This window comes from Cydia pomonella, chromosome 7, assembly GCF_033807575.1.
Source record: "Cydia pomonella isolate Wapato2018A chromosome 7, ilCydPomo1, whole genome shotgun sequence".
In the NCBI taxonomy this organism is placed as follows: domain Eukaryota; kingdom Metazoa; phylum Arthropoda; class Insecta; order Lepidoptera; family Tortricidae; genus Cydia; species Cydia pomonella.
In genome coordinates, this window is record NC_084709.1 from 24,070,995 (window position 1) to 24,092,891 (window position 21,897).

Sequence of the window (21,897 nt, forward strand, 5' to 3'; positions counted from 1 at the left end):
TTACTTCTCAGGAATGCTCTGACGTTAATATTTTTTTAATTAGAACAAAAGATAAAAAAATACATTTTTCGAACAAAAGTAATTTGCAATAATCGACAACAAAAAGAAACACACTGTGTTAATCTTTGGCAGTGTTTTTGACAATTTGTTCGAAATGTTTGATAATGATAACATTTTTCAAAAAACAGAAGCTTATTAATGTCATAAATAAAAAAGATAATCAAAAAGGTCCAAGAGGTTTCCATACTATTCTTTGAGGATATTACCTTAGGAGCTACTAACACATACAGGCTGCTCCAAAGTAAAAAAAATGGTAATTTGTTAATTTCTTCGAAACCGCTACACCGGTTGTCATGATACTTTGTACACTGGTTCTAAATACCCTAATGCATATGTACATTTCGGCTTTGTCCAATGGCTAGGGACACACTGTATATTTATAAATGGTTAATTGAATTTATTTTATTTATTTTATTCATTGGGCTAGCGTGGGGACTATAGCCCAAGCCCTTTCGCGCATGAGAGGAGGCCTGTGCCCAGCAGTGGGACGTATATAGGCTGAATTATTATTATTATTATTTGTATCTCCGTTACAAACTCTCGGGTTTTTAAGCCCGGTCATTTATAAGGCGTGCGTGGGGATATAGATCCAACACGTAGAGGCCGTTTGGAGAGCTTTGATGTCATGTAGAACGCCTGCTGGAACCCATTCATGTGCACATAAATAGATACCCATAAACCGGTTTCAGCAGGCATTGGAGCCTATTGCAGAAAAATGGAAAGAGTCTTGGTCTATGGTTTGAATTTGGGTGGAAAATAAGACTGGGCTATTGCTAAGAGTTCCGGACACCTGCTATAACATTGTGATATACAGTGTTATCAAGGCAGGCGGTGACTCGCCACTCGCTAGATGGGCACCTGATGCGCCATCGTAAAGACGGCCAGGCGCAACACCGGCGTGAGCGGCTCAGGGGTGTCGAGAGGTGTGCTGCGCTTTCTCCGAAGTTACTCGCGGCGTTATGCCCTTTAACACTTCCACCCCTGGAGCGTACAGCTCTAACGTCTCCCCTCTGGACGGCCAATTAAGGCAAGCCAGAGCTGAGAGTCCTACGGGTCCCCTTGGGGTTCCACTCCGACCGACGAAGACACGCCGGAGACGGAGACCCTGACCGACTCTCTGGAGCACTCGGGTCCGTGGGGTCGTTACTCCCCAACAGCTCGCCACAAGCTGCCCTGCGGGCTATTATTATTTATTTATCTAGACTGAAACTAGACGGAGGTCAAATTAAATCCCTTTGTTATTCAGAGATGTTCGGAATTTGAATGTCATTATTAACAGACTTTATTATTACGAAATAACAACAAATATTCTAACAGAATAGTTTATCTTGATAATTTGGAGATTTTGAACGTATCATAGACAGGGATCGGAACCGGTTTTTTGGAAAAACTTTGAAATAAACATATATTTCGGTTTATTTTATACTCCAAATATAGGACTCGGTTGTGTTTTTAGATAACGACTTCGTGTTATTAGATTGCCCAATTAGAAATGAAATAATTAACAAAGAACGAAAAAATACCGTTTTCGTTCCCATACAAAAAATACCGGTTTCCGATCCCTGATCATAGATACGATATGATATATGTTTTGTTTGTTTAAAAAAAAGCTTTCAAAATACTGATTAAAATTAAATTAGACCCACATCCAATTATTTAATTGAGCTGAAACTTCACACACATATATAAGTTGTGTGAGATGCAATATAATGGTACCAATGAGCTGATCTGATGATGGACACAGAAGCTGGCCATAGGAACTCTGTGATAAAATAACGTAACCTACTTGTGTTGGGGTGTGTTAGAAATGTCTCCATGATTATTAGTTGCATTTTTAAAGAAAAGTACAGTCCGTGATAAAATCCTGTATAAAAATATTTTTTTTTTTTAGGAAAAACCCGAGCACTTATCGAATCGTAAACAAAGCTGCGCCGCCGCGGCGACCCGAGACATTAAAAGTTACCCGCGGATCAGCTCGCATCAGCTTTTCACTTTGTCGGGATTTTATTCCAAGTATCCAGCCCACGGATCTATGCAAGAGTGACGAGCGACGCGGGAGCGGAAGCGTAAGCGGTAGCGGTGAATCTTCCAAGTTGTGATCTCATTGCTAATGGATATGCTACAAGAACTTGGGCCAAATGCCGTGCTGTAAAGCTGCAGTTGCTGATGTTAACAGTGTCCTCGAAACGCATTGACATAATGCCCAATAATGTTTGTAGTATTACCATGATAAACAGAAGAAAGAACACAATTCCTCATGCAAAGCGTCCTTTCTTTTATCACACGCTGATCTCAGCCCTATATCCCCACCGCGTCCCCCATTGATCTCTTTCTCACTGAAAGGGTTCACTTCTAAGCTCTCTTTAGTCCTTCCAAAGGGCTTTGCGAGATACGACTTGTTTGGGCCAATCTCTACAAAAAGGCCAGGTTATCTATTTAATCATGGGATAGGCATACGGGTTTTTTCGGTATCAATGTCCCGATTTCAATGCTTTAAGGTTGTCAAAGGGATTAGGGCCATACAATTAAGTGATACGGAGTATTCAAATGTTTTCTTTGAACATTTGTTTATTTTAAAAGCATTTAGAGTGGATACATTTGTAAGTGATTGGTTATACGTGGCTGAAGAGTGCTGTATTACTTTAGAATTTACACTATAATATGTTTTCCTCAAAAATAGTGATTATTAAATTCAATCCCTCACCAATCCACTAAACCAAAAACCCACAAAACACCAAAAAAACATTTCCTTGGCTTGTGGAAAAATGCATTTAAAGTAGGGCAAGTAATGAAACGTATACTTACTTAAGGTATATTCCATAGAACATATAAACTCTAATAGTATAATATTTAAAAGTATAACATTCACTAAGAATAACAATTATAACGAATAACAACGAAATATATAATTTTATAATCAATAACATCCTTTAAGTTACTATCATTTATGATAAAATTCATGTAATATAATATAATGTTGAAATAATATAACTTGAAAATTTATAACAAACATTACCAGTAATAATCTAAAAAAGTTACAAACTAATAACCGCCTTACAATTCTCAAGAGCAATTATACTATGCGTAGCCATTCACTCTGATTACCAACAAACTTTCTCTCTGTTCTATCTAATCTCTCTATTAGGTACCCATATTTTTCTCTATTCCCCACCAAACTTTGTCTTTAAAATCTGTAGGGTTATGAATAGAAACTAAAAATTAACACAAAGAGTTTTATTTGAAAATCAACAAAAAAAAAATCAGTTCAATTAGCTCGCAGTTCACCTAACACGCTCCTCCTCGCTTTGCTCGTTGTCGCACCTATCTATGATTTGTCAAAATACTCTTCCGTGACAGTATCTACACGCTCTGCTGCTTTATATTCAAATATTATATTTAAAATGATATTCGACATTTTGATTTGTATACTAAATGGAGATTATTTCAAACGGTATTATTTTTATGCTCGTTAGGCGAAACAATGATATATTTTATGTATGTTATATCATTATAAGCTTAAAATTTTTGAAATTAGACAATTCGTACATCTAGACAAGCGGTAGCGTGTCCAGCCAAGTTCAAAGAAAAAGGAACTGGCGACGCAACCGTGTGTAATATTACACGAACCATTTCAAGCTACTTTTGACCCTTTATACTTAACGTTATTATACGTTATGAACGTTTGTAAAGTAAAATTATACCAAAAGTGCGTATACGTTTCATGACGCACCCTTTAAAATATCTCTGAAAAATTTATAATGCGTGTCGAATGAATTATCTAGAATTAAGTTACCATGTTGTAAGTACGCCTCTCTGAGGCAGAACATGACGACCTGTTGAAAATTATAATAAGATCTGTAATTGGGTCAAATTTCTTTTCGTTGAAACAAGAAGATTTTTTCGTTGCCAAAAAATGTGACGGAGTGGACTTTTTTTAGGGTTCCGTAGCCAAATGGCAAAAAACGGAACCCTTATAGATTCGTCATGTCCGTCTGTCTGTCCGATTATGTCGCAGCCACTTTTTTCCGAAACTATAAGAGCTATACTGTTCAAACTTAGTAAGTGGATGTAATTCTATGAACCGCATTAAGATGTTCACACAAAAATAGAAAAAAAACAATAAATTTTGGGGGTTCCCCATACTTAGAACTGAAACTCAAAAAATCTTTTTTCATCAAACCCATACGTGTGGGGTATGGGTTTGATGAAAAAAGATAGATGGATAGGTCTTCAAAAATGATATTGAGGTTTCTAATATCATTTTTTTCTAAAATGAACAGTTTGCGCGAGAGACACTTCCAAAGTGGTAAAATGTGTGTCCAAAGTGGTAAAATGTTGAACAAGATCTAATAAGTAGATTTTTTTTAATACGTCATAAATGGTACGGAACCCTTCATGCGCGAGTCCGACTCGCACTTGGCCGCTTTTTATGAGATGACATTTTATTTTTTAATTTTTCTCATTTAAAATATATTCTACAGCTACCCTTTAACGGGCAAATTTTGATTTTGTATGGCAAAAATTACCACCCTAATGATTTTAAACTGCATTTTGAAATGAGAGGGTTCAATTTTCCGTAATTTCAAATTTCTGATACTCGTCTGACCGTTAAAGGGATAAATGGCCCGATTCGATGAATGATTAAGATACATTTAAGATCTTGGAAAAATCTTTAAAAGATCGATAACTAAACGACATATCAAAATTGACGTTTATTTCGATTCCGCTGTGATCCCAATAAGATCTATATACGATATTTCTAACGTCAAAGTGACATTGGTTGCCCGAATCGAGCTGCTTCTGTCAATTATACAACATATAAACGATATCTAAATGAGAACTTATCTAAACCAGAACTTATCGCTATCGTATCTCATTCTTCGAATCGGGCCGAAAGACATGCGATAGCACTCTATTTTTTTATTTATTTAACATAAGACGGAAATACAAGCGTAACAGGTCAGAAACTTTTTTTTTTATTTATTTAACAAATCATAATGTACCTATAATAAAACTATCTAATCACGGAGCAAAGCCGCGGACGGACAGACAGACGGACATGGCGAAACTATAAGGGTTTCTAAGACCACGAAACCCGAAAAAGTACAGGCAGCAATATTAACCCGTTTCAAAATAACTCCGAGCGATACTTAATGGTAAATAACTACATCATAGTTTTATGTAAACTGTCCCACTTTCCCAGTGTTTGTTAGTCATAGATATATATCTAGTGTTATTACGTAGGCAAGGACAGTTACGCGCGCCGAGGGGCCTATTCGAGTTAAACACCCCGGTTAAACTAGCGACGAACTATGGCCTAGTTTAATTTTAGTAACTTAAGAGGATAGTGGACGACCGGTTTTCCATACAAACGTAGGTACTACACATTTTCGTCCCTATATATTTACTTTATGGAAAATATTTGCATACAATTTATTGTATAATGACCATAGCTATATTAGCTTTGCCACTTCGTTTGACTTCTCACGGTTATTATAAAAGTTAGAAGTGAAAAACAATTTCCATACAAATTTTTGAAAGCACTTAAACTCTAACAAAAAAAAACGGGTTAATTGCATAGCTATGGTTAATATACATCCTAAATCCCATAGGTATGCCCTTAAACTACGTCCAAAAGAGAGGTATGGGCAATTGGGCATGTTGTAAGAGAGGTATGGATTTGCGGATGCTAGGTGGCGTGACAGTCGCACGTAGCGAATAACTGTATCGAGCTGGGAAAATGATTTTAAGCCGCGTCCCACACTCTGCTCGTCCCTCAATATGCGTCCTTTCCTCAAGACAAATAAAAATACCGCAAAATTGACTTCTTCTTCTTCCTCGCGTTGTCCCGGCATTTGCCACGGCTCATGGGAGCCTGGGGTCCGCTTGACGACTAATCCCAAGATTTGGCGTAGGCACTAGTTTTTACGAAAGCGACTGCCATCAGTGCCATCAGACCTTCCAACCCAGAGGATAAAGTAGGCCTTGTTGGGATTAGTCCGGTTTCCTCACGATGTTTTCCTTCACCGAAAAGCGACTTGTAAATATCAAATGATATTTCGTACATAAGATCCGAAAAACTCATTGGTACGAGCCGGGGTTTGAACCCGCGACCTCCGGATTGCAAGTCGCACGCTCTTACCGCTAGGCCACCAGCGCTTCTCTTACCGCTAGGCCACCAGCGCAAAATTGACTTGATTGATTGAATTGTTGTTTCAAACTTACGTCTGTTCTAACTCACCTCGGTCTACCCTATTTTAAAAATTCGCAAATTTGATCTGAATTGTTCCGAACGTTAAAATTGACGTTGTTCTCATCTTTTTGACTTCATTCATCTGTGCCTTGATCCCAATGCTGGACACAGGCTTGTTTTGTAGGGTTTGTGATGTTGTCCACACCACAAACCAATGCAGGGTGAAGTCCATAGAACTTCACATACCTACCTAAGTACTTATACTTGTTGTTGTTTTCCTAAGGCACCTCAGAGGTGCAAAGGGCCTTCACAAGCTCGGGGCACGCCTACGCCTTCCTATCTTCAGCGACCCTTCTGGCCTCGCTCCAGCTCAACCCGACCGTTCATAGCTGACTTAGTTATACTTAAATTGTATCTTATACTTATACATTTTATTGTTTGTAAGTACAAAGGTTTTCAGTTCTAAGACTTGTCGGTACGAGCAAGAATTTGAACGCGTCATGAGAGCTTTTTTTTTACTTTGTACTGATCTAGCTACTTGAAAAATTTACCTTAAGTTCAAAGCTTATAGGCTGTGTGATGAGCACGGATATTTGTTCCTGAGTCGTGGGTGTTTTCTATGTATTTAAGTATTTAGATTGCAAAAAGTACACTGCTGCCAGTCACGTTCATATTAATTGGGGAATGTTTCCTTTGTGTAATGTCCCTGTCTCCACTGCGAAAACCGAAATTCGCAAATTGCGGGCATCTTTCTCTCTTTCTTTAATGAAGGCGTAAAAATTGATTTATAGCCCAGGGCTCAGGGCGGTTATATCCCAGTTATCCCACATCCGTACATCAAATTATATTTTATAAAATTTCAATTTTTTTTACTATACGGCACTAAAATTTGATATTTTTCACAGCAACAATCACGTACCGATAAATCGGGCAGGCGAGTCAATATTGGGGACGGCTTTACGGCGCATAAAACTTTTATAGTGTAAAATAAAACGCGCGCCCCGTGAATAATGGAAATTCGTACGTAATATACGGATGATTTGTCCGGGAACGAACCGTCGTCGCTGGAAATTTCGTGATTAGTCGGTGCCGTGTAGTCCTGTGCGCATAGACTACACAGACACCGCATTATTAAGCATTAACAAAAAGGTCACCACACATAGGTACCATACAATTTTAAGCTTAGAATAGATCTTGGATAAATATACTGTCTTTGGTGGTTTGTGGTCGGTGGGTAGTCTCACCCAAGACAGTAATCATTCGCAGACTTTTCTAGTTGATATAAAATTTTAATGCTACGATATGAGTAACTCACTTAAGTTGCATTCAACACTATTATTTTATATTATAATAGCCCAGGTACCAATGAATATTATAAAAGCATATTTTTTTTAAAGGCCCTGTCACACAGGCTATTGCCAGTGAGTTGAAAGTAAGGCAAGCGCACAACAAGTTCGCCGCGAGCGCGCAACGATCTCGCCGCGAGCGCGTAACGAGGTCTACGGTCTCGCTTTGCTTACAAATCGTTCGCAAATCGCCAGTGTGATAGGGCCCTAAATATTTTACATTAACACGAGTACTGGTCGTAATTAAAATTTAATCATTGCTTAATGTCACTTCACAACCAATTTTTCGCATAATTTCATTTCGCTGGACGACCATGTGGTAACTCAACAAATGAATGCGCACGATTTCTCAACTTACCGATTACCAACTGTTTGTTTGAACGTCAAATTAAAAAGACACTTTTTACGCTACGCTTTTTAGTCTTCGTAAGTCTAACACAAAACGCGAAAAGTTTATTTTTGTATGTTAACATCTTACGATAAAAAAAGCTTATTACTTGGGTCAATAAAAAATAATTACATAACATAACATTAAGGGTGTTCCGGGGCTGTTAAAGTGTAAAATAGTGTACGTTACGACTTAGTTGTGCTGCTCGAATCGTAGCATTTTACCAGTAAAATTTCACATATGTGACCTCGTGCTCCTTGTAAACGTTTCATAATGCGGTGTCAGTATACAAGTAGTCTATGTTACCACCCTACACCATTCTAAAGGGACTTCAACAGCTAATGACGATTCTGATTTATCATTTTGTTACGGGCTCGAAATGGTTTTGAGACGACCTTGCCGATCGTCTTGGTGATCGCATCTCACGCACGACTTTCATTTCATTTCGAATTTATCGATCAGCGTGAGATTTTTAAGAGTCCACAGTAAGCTCAGCGGAATTTCACCTTCCCATACCATACCGTATTTATTGACATTTCGATTTTATTCTAGAAAGTTTCTAGACTAGTATTTTTATACAATTTTGATGTTTGACGATCCTTTTGTGAAATTCTTATTATTAAGTTTACCATATCTATAATAGTTCAATGTTTTTTTTTTAGAACAATAATAACTGCATCAATAAATTGATCTGATATTTAGATTAAGATGATATTTGTAAAATTTGACGATTTAAAAGTGCTTGTTGCTAGGCCTATTTGAATAAAGAATATTTTGACTTTGACTTTGACTTTGACATACAAACGGAGTTTCGTTCTCATTTTAAAACTACGTTTTGGATTGTAATGAAACTTTGTACATACAATGACATGAATTATATCTATGCCCGTAATAAGTTTATATACCTCCAGCGGTGGCAGCATGGTTCCATTTTTATCACTTGTCACTATGCTCGTCACTTTCGCGCTTACATAGTTGTTAGAACGTGACAAGCATGGTGACAAATGATAAAGAGACGACCATCTTAGCCCTACAGCTTAGAAAACAAACGAAATATAACATTAGCAAGTTTTATATGAAAAATTTATATAGAAAACAAACGAAATATAACATTAGCAAGTTTTGTATGAAAAATTTATGTTCGCTGTATTTTTTTTTGAGTTCCGTACCCAAAGGGTAAAACGGGACCCTATTACTAAGACTCCGATGTCCGTCCGTCCGTCCGTCTGTCACCAGGCTGTATCTCATGAACGTCGTAAAAGTCATTATGACATGGTTCTATAGTGGCCTAGGAATCAAATTGGTTGACCCTACATTATTCTTATTTATACTAATTACATAATTAATCCATCCATCGTCAGAGTCCTATTAATAATCGTTTAAATTTAAGCCGAATAATTTAGTCTGTGGCTCCAGTGAATTGAATAGATAATGAATGATATTAGTGACAGCCATTTAATTATAATATAACGTGCCCCTTATTTTAGTGAGGTAATAGCTAAATGCTTTAGATTTAACTATAATCCAGGACTAATTATAATTAATTACGGTTTTATAGGATTAGCAAAATGATGTATACTTTTGAGGCAGCGGCTGGTGAGTAAAAGATACCTTTGGCAGGCAAACTTAGGTGAATTTATGCCGTATAAATTAATGATTATATAGGGTACTAACAATTTAGCTACCAATATTTGTACAGCTGATGCCTCGGATGAATATTTAACCATAATAAATTTTCTAGTATTTAGTTCGACTGCTTTAAGCCCCGTGTTCTTTTTATATAATTAAATAATAATTCAGCCTATATACGTTCCACTGCTGGACACAGGCCTCCTCTTATGTGCGAAAGGGCTCGGGCTATAGTCCCCATGCTAGCCCAATGCGGATTGGGGACTTCACATATACCTTTGAATTTCTTCTCAGATGTATGCAGGTTTCCTCACGATGTTTTCCTTCACCGAAAAGCTAGTGGTAAATATCAAATGATATTTCGTACATAAGTTCCGAAAAACCCATTGGTACGAGCCAGGATTTGAACCCCGGATTGAAAGTCGGACGTCATATCCACTCGGCCACCACCGCTTTTTTTCTTTTTAAACTCCGTTAATTTTAAGGCTTCATTTCTGAGCTATTTATTAACTTTCTTTCTCTAAGACACCGATATTCCAATTGTCATACATTTATATGGATTACATTTATGGGTTATTTATTTAGATGTCTGAAATTAGAAGAATATATTTTATTAATCAATAATGTTAAAATACAAATTAAAAAAATTTAGGGTAGAAAGTGGGGTTTCAAGCCATTTGTGGAAGGGCGGCACCGATATTGTGACTAATTCCATATTGGAGATACACAATTTTTTTTTAATCTGTACCCCTTGTGTAAATTTTATCGACATCATAACGTGACGAACGCGTTTGCGTTAAGTCTCATTTTGTATAGGACTTTGAGTTTCCAAAACGTCCCGCTTGGCGCGCTCTTTCTAAATCCAATACAAAATGAGACTAAACGCAAACGCGTACGTCATGTTTCAAAATCGAATTTATTTACACTAGGGGTACTGATTACGCCTCTGTAGTACAATAATAGTATGAAAGAAAAACGACTGAAAAAGACTTCATTAGCCTTACCTACCATTCATTGTGGTGTTCCAATGCTCCGTTTGATCGTATAAATAGTCCCAAAGCTCTAAACTGGTCTTTATTGCGTCGTAATAAGAGCTCGTGCATTTTTGCAGCATGTTGCCAGTTAAGTAATGTTCCTGTGACGTTTTCCATCTGTATGCAAATGCACCCACGGAATGCGCCAGAATCCGTGACAAAGCGTCTTAGATAGAAGATAGTTCACTACGCCCAAAAATATATAGTTATAAATTATAAATTAAAGAAAAATTATAAAAAAATGATACGTTCGCAGACATTTTAGCTTGATAAAGAATCTATAGTTATAATCTTATAATAAATGCGAAAGTAAATCTGTCTGTCTCTCTGTCTTGAGAGTATGAAAATAGTTTGTAGACGAGGGAAGGACGTACGGCCCGATTCGAAGAATGATTAAGACAAGTTTAAGATCTTATCCGACACGCGACGCCGCACTAGCGTTCTTTTGAGCATCGGCGTCTAGTCAGCCACAAGTTCCCGTACCACGAGTCACTGACAGTGTCAGAACTGACATGCACGCTATCGAGACCGTAATTTACTTTCTATGCATCTCGCTCGTACTCGCATATAAGTAAATTACGTTCTCGATTATGTCGGTGCCAAACTGGTGGTAGCCACATAGGTGAAAAATGGCGTCGCTGCGTTGCGTCGAGCAGCAGCCATAGAGTTGACTAGATGCTCGGGAGGCTAAGGTGCGAGGCGGGCGTAACGTCATTACCAAGGTTAAACGGAATTGGGCGGGACATGTTGGCAGGCAGAGTGATAGCAAGTGGACCAGAATGTTAACGGATTAGCGGCCGCATTCAGATGAAAGAAGCACCTGGCGTCGCGACCGATTGCTCGTTGTGTGGGTGATATTTATTTTATTTTATTTATTAACTCAATAAAAAATACGCAGCAATATTCATTATACATATTTTTCGCTAAACTGGATGACGGTTGTTTGTTGGCGAACGAACTCGACTGACGAAAACGATAGCATTAGGAAGATTGCGGGGCACTTCTGGATGATGTTAGCCCAGGATCGAGACAAGTGGCGTGTACGGAGAGATGCCTATTCTCAGCAGTGGCCGACATGAGGCTAAAGTGATGATGATGAAAGTTGTTATCTGACCAGTGATCAGGCACAGTCGTCGCTGCTTCACATTAAAGAAAATCAATTAGGGAACACCAAGATAAAATATATATGAGGGCCTACCGCGAACACCAAGGTTCACAAATTGCGGGCATCTTTCTTTGTCACTCTAATTACGCCTTAACCAGAGTAAAAGAGAACGATGCTCGCAATTTGCGAACTTCGGTATTCGTGGTAAACCCTCCGTTGCCGTTTATCTTCTAACCTGTACTCCATAGCAATTAAGTAAAATATGCCTCCTAACGTTACTATTGCAAAGTGTCTTCTTCTTCCTCGCGTTGTCCCGGCATTTTGCCACGGCTCATGGGAGCCTGGGGTCCACTTGACAACTAATCCCAAGATTTGGCGTAGGCACTAGTTTTTACGAAAGCGACTGCCATCTGACCTTCCAACTCAGAGAGTAAACTAGGCCTTGTTGGGATTAGTCCGGTTTCCTCACGATGTTTTCCTTCACCGAAAAGCGACTGGCAAATATCAAATGATATTTCGTACATAAGTTCCGAAAAAAAAAAGCGCCGGTGGCCTAGCTGTAAGAGCGTGCGACTTGCATTCCGGAGGTCGCGGGTTCAAACCCCGGCTCGTATCAATGAGTTTTTCGGAACTTATGTATGAAATATCATTTCATATTTACCAGTCGCTTTTCGGTGAGGGAAAACATCGTGAGGAAACCGGACTAATCCCAGCAGGGCCTAGTTTACCATCAGGGTTGGAAGGTCAGATGGCAGTCGCTTTCGTAAAAACTAGTGCCTACGCCAAATCTTGGGATTAGTTGTCAAGCGGAACCCAGGCTCCTAAGAGCCGTGGCAAAATGCCGGGACAACGCGAGGAAGAAGAAGAAGTTCCGAAAAACTCATTGGTACGAGCCGGGGTTCGAAGTGTGGGGGCCACCAGCGCTTTTGATATTGCAAAGTGTAACATCTGTTAACTATTCTGCCGTCCACCGCGAAGCTACATCGCTTAAATATCACAAAAGACAAAGGAACTTAGCGGTGACAGATCGGCGGCGACAGCATTAACGCCCGAGAATAAAGTGCCGTTTTTACAACCCCCGACATGCTCACAATTTATCCTCTGAGGGACGGGACGTTTCTTATATTTAATCTGTTAAATGTACTGCTTAAAAAGGGCTGGAAGGCTGGAACGTACTTATTCAATCTGGTTCGAAGGACCATTGACATTTTATCAGTTCAGTTCAGTTTCTTTATTTGCTTTTATAAGATTAGATCTTGTTTGACGACCGGTCTGGCCTAGTGTGTAGTAACCCTGCCTATGAAGCCGATGGTCCTGGGTTCGAATCCCAGTAAGGGAATTTATTTGTGATATTTGTTCCTGAGTCATGGTTGTTTTCTTTGTATTAGAGTATTTGTATATTATATAAATCGTTGTCTGAGTACCTACAACACAAGCCTTCTTGGTTTACTGTGGGACTTAGTCAATTTGTGTAAGAATGTCCTCATAAAAAGAAAGAAGAAAAGAAAGAAAGAAAGAAATTACTAGTATAATGCAAAATTGTATAAGTACAATAAAATAAACTTAGCCTAAATCATGCATAGCATTCAAAGTGAAATTCAGAATAACATATGACAAAAGACTAATAAATGTCCTAACTAATCTAAAGATATGACATTAAAAAAAATAAGTTCATAATTATTTTTAACATCATTCAAAGATTTAACACAAATAAATATAAAAATACACTTAAATCGGCAAAAGATATGAAGTAATAATAAAGTTAAGCCATTCAATAAATATATAATTGTATTTATTAAATTTCAAAAGCATTAATTAGTTATATAATTTACCAAAATACTCATCGAGACATTATATATTAGGTAGTTTATATATTAGTGGGGTAACATAGCTTGTATTGTATGATCAATATAATATAAATAAATATTATTAGGGGCAATCTTACAAAAATCGGCCTACAGGCCAATTCGAACGTACACCGACCTCGAAATGATATCGTGCGTCTCGCTCGCACCAATACACGCACGGAAAAGAGCGAATGCATGATAACTGAGTGACATTATTTAAAAGTAATTCATAATCATACCGCTTTTTCAGATAACAATATGGTTGCCAAAATTGTATCAGCAATCTTGAGGTTTTTTCTAGGGACCTCAGCGATTCGAATTTATTCGACTTTAGCGCGACAGAAAAAACTCACGAACATAGTCTAAAACGCACAAAAGCTAAAAATATGAAAATTGTTTCTAAAAAGCGCATTATTTTTTTAGGGAACTCAGCGTTTACTTTTTTTTTACTTAAACAAATAAAAATCCAAAAACATGATATCCGCGGTCCTGACCACGCACATCCATCTCGCTTACTCACCACTGAGCCTAACCTCAGTGAGAGCGAGAGAAGAACACGGACGTACAAACCTTAAGTCCCGTTTTCGTAAATAGTAATGTATAAAAATCATGAACATTTATATTAGTGATAAGATTTATTAGGTTCCGTCTCAATGGAATTCCTAGGCATAATTTATATAGTATGAACCATTTTCTCTTAAACTACACTTACGTTCGCTCTTACGAAGAAACTTTTGACGTACCTAATACAAAACTTCCAGATTTTTTATCAGAAAGTTTTCATAGTGAAGACTATTGTAATTTCAAATATAAACTTTTGCTTTAGCAACTTATGATTGACTTTCTCGATTTGAGTTAGTACGTCGCAAAGTGTCGCAACTCTGCCAACTTTAAACAATGATGAATCCCGCTTTGTTCATTGCAAGATATTTGCAAAATTTTCTACACCTATGCAAAGTTCTGTAGAGTACTAAGAACGAAACAATGAAACAATGCATGTAAGTATTCTATAAGTTTTACTTAGTTAGGACTAACTACAAATGCGTTAAGGTGACATTCTGATGGCAACCACAAAGCAGCGCATGGCATAGCGAGCAGCAAATCAAGGCAGATCAAGCGCAATGTATGAATGGCCTCGATTTGCCGCTCGCCACATCGCGTGCCCTTTTCGTCCAGTCCGTGGCCTTTTAGCTGCGCAGTTTCGGCTATATAAAGGCAGTTTTGGCTATTTTGACAAAATATTTCTGGCATTATTTCTTCACTCTCGATCGTTCACCATCGAGTCGACAGTCCCGAGGTGTTGGAGAAGTTGGGATTGATAGTTCCTAAGAGGATACCCCAGGATGTGGACGGGGCAGTAACGGGGTTGCAGCGGCCTCCTGCTCGCACATGCTACGCGAGGCACGCTCCTACCTCACGCGCTCTATCGAGCCTACATAGTCAATGCTCGCTCAGTACGCAGATGCCGACATGTTTGCCAATAGTTTAGCGTACCTATGCAATACTGCTAGACAATTTCTGAATTCGAATTATTGTAATTAATTGGCTGAATTAATAAATTTTATCTTCCTTAACATTTTATATATTCTAAATATTGTAATTAATTGAGTATGTAAATTTTATTTTCCTTGACATTTTATCTGTTTGTATGTTTTTATTTTTTATTTTCCTGACATCTATTTTTCTAGTGTGTAAGCGAATTGGTGTAGTACTGTAAGCTTGCACTGTGCTAAATAAATAAATAAAAATATAAATAAATAAATATAAAAGTACCAGAAAAATTGGTGTGTCACTAACGAAGTCAGCAAGGTGAGGATAAGCACTTGCGGAGAACTGATGGCCGACTTAAAACTAGTAAGATACCTACTAAGATTTGAGAGATATGCCGATTTATAGATTTTACACAAAGTTTACAATAAATTACAGAATATTGATAGGTCCTACTCGTATCTTAGGCACGTTAATTTATCAGAAAATAATCTTTTAAATTTTTAATACAAGTATCGCGATATCTCTAAAATGCGTTAATAAATGAAATTTATCACACAATGCTTTACAAAAATAATAGTTTCGTTCGTTCATGTTTTTTTTCACAATCAATTTTCAAATTAACTTTGTAACGGTAAAGTTTATTGGAAAATCGTTTTCCATATTTAATTAAACCGCGTGAAGTGACCGCAGTTTAAACCTAAATTAATGTTTCATATATTTAGTCTTTTTGTATTGTAAAATTAATGCCTACACTTAACGTACTCGTAAAACATTAATATAATTACATCAGTTGGGCTTTTTCAACAGCAAGGTCGATCACAGTTAAGGAGAAGTAATTAATCAAAATCTTATGTAGTTCTAAGTACCTACTCGTTTGATATTTTCAACTTTATTTTATAGGTAATAAGGATGACGACTGGTAAACAGTACGGCTACCACGAGCTTGTCAATGATATGACTTTCGGCCTGATTCTAACTTCAAGATACTTCAAATATTAGTCTAGATACGATTATATAGTGTAGTGTCAAAAGAGACGTTTCTTCAAACAACAACGTCACTTTTGACATTGACATATCCGATCCATAATTATAGATCCTAATTTGACGTATCTTAAAGTTTGAATCCGGCCGACTGACATATTCACTAACGTCTGCGTAACTTATTTTCGACCGGTCTGGCCTAGTGGGTAGTGACCCTGCCTACGAAGCTGATGGTCCCGGGTTCAAATCCTGGTAAGAGCATGTATTCGTGTGATGAGCATGGATATTTGTTCCTGAGTCATGGGTGTTTTCTATGTATTTAAGTATTTATAAAAAATTATATATTATATATATCGTTGTCAAAGTACCCTCAACACAAGCCTTATTGAGCTTACTGTGGAACTTAGTCAATTTGTGTAATAATGTCCTATAATATTTATTTATTTAGAAACAGCGCACCAAGCATGACGTTTTGGAAACTCAAAATCCCATACAAAATGAGACTTAACGCAAACGCGTACATCACGTTTCGCTATCGAATAAATTTACACTAGGGGTACAGTATTACGTCAGTGACAAGCTCGAGGTAAGGCTACTGAACTATCAAATGCAAGTGAGTGAGTGTAGCATGACTTACGTTGTCGCGCGCGAATACATATGTCAAGCACGTCTTCAAGCAGGCAGCAACGACAAGCGCGCGACAACGCCAGTCATATTAAGCGAACTGGGGGCCTAGTCAAAACGGCAACCGCTTGCAGAAAATTTAAGGAAACGCTATTTTCTTTCTATCACTCTTCCATATTAATGAGACCTAGAAGTAGTTTTAAAAAAGCGGCCAAGTGCGAGTCGGACTCGCGCATGAAGGGTTTCGTACCATTTAAGACGTATTAAGAAAAATCTACTTACTAGATCTTGTTCAACATTTTACCACTTTGGACACACATTTTACCACTTTGGAAGTGTCCCTCGCGCAAACTATTCATTTTAGAAAAAAATGATATTAGAAACCTCAATATCATTTTTGAAGACCTATCCATAGATACCCCACACGTATGGGTTTGACGAAAAAAGATTTTTTGAGTTTCAGTTCTAAGTATGGGGAACCCCCAAAATTTATTGTTTTTTTTTCTATTTTTGTGTGAACATCTTAATGCGGTTCATAGAATACATCCACTTACTAAGTTTGAACAATATAGCTCTTATAGTTTCGGAAAAAAGTGGCTGTGACAGAATCGGACAGACAGACGGACATGACGAATCTATAAGGGTTCCGTTTTTTGCCATTTGGCTACGGAACCCTAAAAATGAGGGTAAATCTAAAATAATTGAAATATTGAAAACTCCAAACTAGTTAGGAGTTTTGTAAAAAATGTTTAGTTTTGACGTTTTCTGGACAAAGCAGCGGCTGTAGAACGGTCATATTTTTATCATTTGTCACTATGCCTGTCACGTTTTAACTAGTACCTATGTAAGTGCAAAAGTGACAGGTATAGTGTACAAGTGATAAAAATGCGACAGCCGTAGAACACACGTACTTATTTGTCCAAATTTATGCATTTTTTATGCGTTCCGGCTGTTTTCATGCACTGGTATCTTCTCGGGGTAATGTGTTAGAACCGGTGGTCGTTTTTGACATTCATAAGTGCCAACGCATGATACAATTATCATGCCTAAATTGAAGAACAAAAACTTTCACTATCGCTATATTTTTGATACCCAAATTGTATAATGAAATAAGCCTGCTAAGGGAAGAAAATAAATGCAGTATTAATGAATTTAAGAAAAGGAAAATTTACTCTAATAATATTGCTTTGAAATTGACCTGAATTAGTTGTTAAAGTACCAGTGACTGTTTTGTTTGTTTTTATATTGATAAAAGCTTGCGTGTTTGCTTTACACATAGTACCTAAGCTAAGTATTAAGTGCATAGGATATAGTAGATATTAAAATGTATAAATGAGCGCTATCTCGCCAACTAACTGCGACCGCAGTTTTTCGAGGAATAAAGGGTGTCACAATGTTATGTACCTTTATGATATATAAACTAAAATAAATAAAAAAACGCCGCCATAAATGCGATCATATTACCATGAAACAGTTTTCGCAAAACTTTGAAAAACGGCACTTCAATTTCAATTTTCCAATTACCTCTAGTGTAACTAATCATTTTAAAATTTTAATTAAATATCGGAAGCATACTGAGCGAGTCCGCGGGAATGGATGACGCCATTTGTACCGTTCGATCGAATGGCGTCAATTTTTCACCCAAACACCGTCCTTATTGTTTTTTTATACGGACGTTTTGGGACAAACAGGTTGGCTTTGTGTGCTCATTGGTATTCCTGTTAGTAGTTTCTTCTGAAACAAAAAAAGCCACAGTTTTAATATTTATAAGAAGGCCGGTGAAAGTTAATCATCCTCGTAAGGGCCAATATGTGTACAGTCACGTCTGAAAATATCGGTACTAAAATGTGCCAAAACACATACACTACCCTTAATATATGGGCAATAAAGTCGTGTATACATATTTTTGGCACATTTTTGGTACCGATATTTTCAGACCTGACTGTACAATGTACTCAGTCCGTTTCAATCTAATGAGAACCTTTCATAAACCAACAAAGAAGTAATCCTTTTGTTTCATTGCTATATGAAACAAAATATATTCATCCCGATTTATTATACAACAAAGTTCAAATTAAATAAGTTTTGGCAAAAAAAATTGGTATAAGGTTTTATCGCTGACTGTACTTTTCTTTCCACAGGCAACTAATACTCATCAAGACAATTTTAACAAACCCAAACACAATTAGTTTGCGTTGTTTTATCACAGAGTTCCCAGGTCCATCTCCTGTCTCCATCATCAGTACAGCTTTATATCACGATAATATTGCACTGCTACCCTACTGGCATAATTATGTATGAAGACCGGTTTGGCCTAGAGGATAGTGACCCTGCCTACGAAGCCGATGGTCCCGGGTTCAAATCCTGGTAAGGGCATTTATTCGTGTGATGAGCATGGATATATTTTCCTGAGTCATGGGTGTTTTCTATGTATTAAAGTATTTATATATTATATATATCGTTGTCTAAGTACCCTCAACACAAGCCTTATTGAGCTTACTGTGGGACTTAGTCAATTTGTGTAATAATATCCTATAATATTTATTAAATATTTATTTATTTATGTATACAAAATTTCAGCTCAATCAGAAACTGGGAAGTGGGTCAAATTTAACTTCCAAGATTTTATCAAACAAACATACATACATATATACTAACAGGACAAGTTTTTTTTTAATACTATGTCGGTGGCAAACAAGCATACGGCCAGCCTGATGGTAAGCAGTCTCCGTAGCCTATGGATACCTGCAACTCCAGAGGAGTCACGTGCGCGTTGCCGACCCCAGCACTCCGCACCCTTGTTGAGCTCTGGCAACCTTACTCACCGGCAGGAACACAACACTATGAGTAGGGTGTGGTGTTATTTGGCTGCGGTTTTCTGTAAGGTGGAGGTACTTCCCCAGTTGGGCTCCGCTCTAGATCTGGAATGACATCGGCTGTGCTGTGCCCTACCACACAAAACGAGATGACATTCACCCAATCGAGAATTCATTCGAGATTGAAGTTAAATCTAAGCTTATAATATTTTGCATTTTGAGTCTTACGGCCCGATTCGAAGAATGATTAAGACACGTTTAAGATCTTGGAAAGGTAGGTATACACCCATAATTTCATCATATCAGAGTCCATATTCGGAATTACCTAAATACACCTTAGGTAAAGTAAACTCATGCAAAAATCCTTTAAAATATTTGTGGTACAATTGTGTTTAATACAAATACAAAATACAAATACGTTTATTTCATTACATTTTTACAGCAGTTCATAGGTATAAAGGTTAGATAGGTTAGTAGTGAATCTCAAGTAGGTATAAAGGTGTATTTATTTCAACAACGTGCAACAATTTGATTATATATAGTCTGTATCTTAAGGTATTTAAAAAAAGGTAAACAAACAATTTGTACATTTTCGGGTAGTTTTAATATTTATTGGTTAACCAACCAAATACAAAACCGCCTGGATCTGTCACTGAACGACCTGACTTTAAACCTACATTATTTGATCATGTAATGTTTTCATCTACCCTCAGCTGCCTTAAGGAGCCATTTGAGGGTAGATTTTGTTTACCTTTTTTTAAATACCTAAAGATACAGACTATAAGTAATGAAAGGTGCGGGTACAGCTTGCTGGATTTAAAGCCCGCTCTTGGTTAGCTAATTGTTAGAATAAAATTATTTAATATACTTAATTTCAAAGGAAAATACAAAAAGAGCAGACCAGAGATTGGAGAGATCATTTAATATTTTACAGAGAAGTCGGCTCTTGTGAATCAATCTGGTGTTCTAAGTTCAATTTCTTGTTTCGTTTCAATTTCCATGAAAACGGGTTTCTCGATAAGACTTAACGAGGAATCTTTGCCGCTTGTATCAACTTCAGTGGTAAAACTTGCTTAGAAGTCTTACGAATTTCATATCTGAAAATTAATAACACAACTTTTTAATTAGCAGTAATCCAGTCTCTCAGTATTTTAGTTTGAATAATCGAACCTTGATTAATAGCGTATTGATCGTTTTGAAGTTTTTGAAGTTATTTCAAGTGCTGTTTAATTAAATTCAAGATTTAAACACGATGTTTACTAAATAGGGACTTATAGTGTTCTTAATATTATGCTTTAATATCACTCAATTGCAGTAGTTCAACAATAAGTAAGAAACTGCTCCATGAATACAAAAAATATTATGTTAGGACCGTAGTATTCTTGACTAGGATCTAGAAAACCAGCTCAGCTTGCATACAGTATGTACAGTCACGTCTGAAAATATCGATGCGAAAAAAGTGTCAAAAATATGTATAAGTACAAGACTTTATTGTCCATGTATTAAGGTAGTTTCAGACGTGACCGTGTATCTATACTACGTGTATTTGTGATATACCCACAAACTTGACGTAGGTTTTAGTGGTATGAAATGTTTTAAAAAAAAAAATATCTTTATTAATTTCATTTATTTAGAAACAAACAGTCTGGTATTGTTACATTAGACACAATAGTATTGACTAATATTTGTAGACTTACAGTTTCCTTAATTAAATTATGTTAACTTAAACATTACAATATGAAAATATACGAATTATTATTAATACAGGACCCGGGTACGTCCTTAAACTACGTCCAAAAGAGAGGTATGGGCATTGTGAATGTCATCTCACTTTGTGTGGTAGGGCACAGCCAGTGAATGTCATTCTAGATCTAGAGCAGAGCCCAACTGGAGAAGTACCTCCACCTTACAGAAAACAGCAGCCAAATAACACTAGACCCTACTCATAGTGTTGTGTTCCTGCCGGTGAGTAAGGTTGCCAGAGCTCAATGAGGGGGGGCGGGTTTAGGGTCGGCAACGCGCATGTAAATCCTCTGGAGTTGCAGGCGTACATAGGCTACGGAGGCTGCTTACCATCAGGCGGGCCGTATGCTTGTTTGCCACCGACGTAGTATAAAAAAAAAAAAAATCTTAGCCAACATCGTAATTACTTGTGACAGTTGTAACGTCGCGTCATTAATGATACATTGCTTGCTGATTTTTCTCGAGTATATACAATCTTAAAAATTCGAAGAGCTGGAAGACTTGTTAATTTTTCTTTAGTATATGACAACTATTTTAGTTAATATGCAGGCTGATGAAAATTAATTAAAAACTATTTTTTTTAAACAAAGCCGTTATAAACCTATTTCCCACGAGCGAGACTCAATTCGCAGCAAAATTT